Source organism: Anneissia japonica, unplaced genomic scaffold, assembly GCF_011630105.1.
Source record: "Anneissia japonica isolate Jap-2015-1 unplaced genomic scaffold, ASM1163010v1 scaffold1178_len102667_cov126, whole genome shotgun sequence".
Taxonomy (NCBI): Eukaryota; Metazoa; Echinodermata; class Crinoidea; order Comatulida; family Comatulidae; genus Anneissia; species Anneissia japonica.
In genome coordinates this window covers 37,685-39,918 of record NW_022709666.1, presented here as the reverse complement: position 1 = coordinate 39,918, position 2,234 = coordinate 37,685, and the positions used below count along the sequence as shown (strand labels likewise).

Below are 2,234 nucleotides of genomic sequence, written 5' to 3'. Positions count from 1 at the left end.
TAGACCTATGAGCGTATTATGTTATTATACGTTTATTGAAGCATGGAATAACACTTGTTTCCTAATTATTACCGTACCTGCACAATTTAAAATATATTATTTCTCCCGATTAAACCTATAGGCCTATGCCTAACTATTAAAAAATAAATTCATACAACCACTGGACTGGAAATAGGAATGGTTGACAACAGATTTATTTCTAAACAATTCGCTTGGTATTATACGATTGTAATTGAAACAAATCCTTGTTTATTTTCGAATTCAATTTCAGTATAGTAATGATAATAATAATAACAAACACAATTGTATAGGCTACTGCGTGGATGTGTGGCGTATTGGTAGACTACTCAAAGAAGCAAGAAACACAGAATTTTCATAGGGCCTATATTTTTTCTACTGTAGAACAATCAGACCAGTTTCAGCCACGTCAAAACATGGTACGTCAAAAAGGCTACGTCATAATTCCCGTATCTGATTGGCTGCTTCTTACAATTTCTGGTCCATAATGCTAAGTCTCTTACGAAAGCCGACTTGGAGTCAATTTTCGTAAGAGACGTAACACAAGGTAACGCAAGCATGATCACTCAAGCATAAGTCACTGAATCGCGGTTTCCTGTCAAATCGTGGAAAATCGACGTATCGCATGAAAATTCAATACGACGGTTTCCTGTCCCACATTGCTTTGCGACGATTTAACCTTACGTTACATCGATTTCACAACGCACCAGTCGCAATCGGTTTCCTGTCAAATCGCATTTTGTTACGATAAAACGACGTAGTCGTAAGTAAATCTGCCTTCTTACGTCGACAGGAAACCAGGCTTTATAGTGCACATACGTCGCATGACTGGTGCGGTCGGTTGGATGTGTTCTAAAGAACTTAAGGTCGTGAGTTTGAAACGCATCCTCATGGTATCTAATTTTTTTTCCCCAATTTATTTTATTTATTTTTATTTTAAGCTGTTTAGAACACGTCCTTAACCGACCGCAGCATCCATGCGACGTGTCCTATGTATTATTACCAGTTCCAGTGGTATTTAGTACAGCAGGACCGTATACTGCAACAACAGGATCACCGGTGTTTTGGTTGGTGCCGCGCTGCTTGGGTCGAACCTAGCCTAACCTGCTTCTCTGCTTGGCAGACCGTAGCCTACAATTACATTTAAAAAATACTGTTTACAAAACATTAATGAAGAAATGGTGAAACATACTGTTATGCATTAATTGGTACAACAACCTGTCATTCGCTAACATTCAATACATAGGCCTACATACTTACCTTAATTTAGGAATATGAAAATGAATTACCTGCCTAGCAAAAAATCTGATGATACTGATAATGATATACTGTAGGCCTTCTGACTGCAATTTTAACTCGTGCTTCGTTCGAGCGGAAAGTAGTCGAGCGTACAGTAGTTCTTCGAGCGAAAAATCAGCAGCAGGTGTAGGCCTACTTTGTGTTTACAAATTGAAAAGTTAATGTCACATTTAATAGAGCATTTAAAATCATGGGTAGCTCCAGGGAATATCATTCTTATATATTAGTAGACTCATTATCATTATAATTTAGGATATCTGCATAAACCTGTTGAAAACCAATGTCACACCATCTCAAATTCCTAATTGTCAACATTTCGGCCCGCGGCCGATCGCCCCAAATACAGGGCCGGTGTAACACGAAATTTAGTTCCCGGAGAATTTTAGTATTTTGTGGTCTGTTTTTTTATTTTTGTGTTCAAGAGTCCTTCGTGACGTTTTCATTTCCAGTATTGTAATTATTACATTAAAAACTCACTTGTATTATATTTCATTTTAAAATATCTGTATCCACTATAATTAGTTATCTTGGTTGTTGTAATTAAGGAAGGTTAAGCTTATGGAATAAAACTAAATGTATCTTACAGTGTAATCCAACCATACATTTAAAAAGTAGTGTTACATGGATAAAAGAGGCAATCTATAGGATTTTAAAGGGAAGAACTGTTGATATAAGTGAATTACATCAACATACAGCCATCAAGTCATAACCACAGACTCTATGGGTGTGTGCCATCGTTTCATATAAAATTTCAGCTCCGGTTCCGTCATGGACTTATCCTTGGGGTAAAACAGAAAGTTTTATATATATATACATATATATATGTATGTGTATATGTTTGTGTATATATATATATATATATATATATATATATATATATATATATGTATGTATGTATATATATACTCTCTCATATA

The 2,234-nt window shown here is 35.6% G+C and overlaps 1 protein-coding gene across 1 annotated transcript in view; it reads right to left on the bottom strand.

Moving 5' to 3' along the window:
• The window catches only part of LOC117106930 (glucosamine-6-phosphate isomerase 1-like), an 8,168-nt gene extending 6,751 nt beyond the window's left edge, over window positions 1-1,417 (bottom strand). The window contains exons 1-2 of the mRNA XM_033248452.1: window positions 1,279-1,417; window positions 1,022-1,149 (exon numbers count right to left, since the gene is read on the bottom strand). The gene's annotated coding sequence lies outside the window, so the exon portion shown is untranslated. The remainder of the gene's footprint in view (window positions 1-1,021; window positions 1,150-1,278) is intronic.
• Window positions 1,418-2,234: the final 817 nt, after the last annotated feature.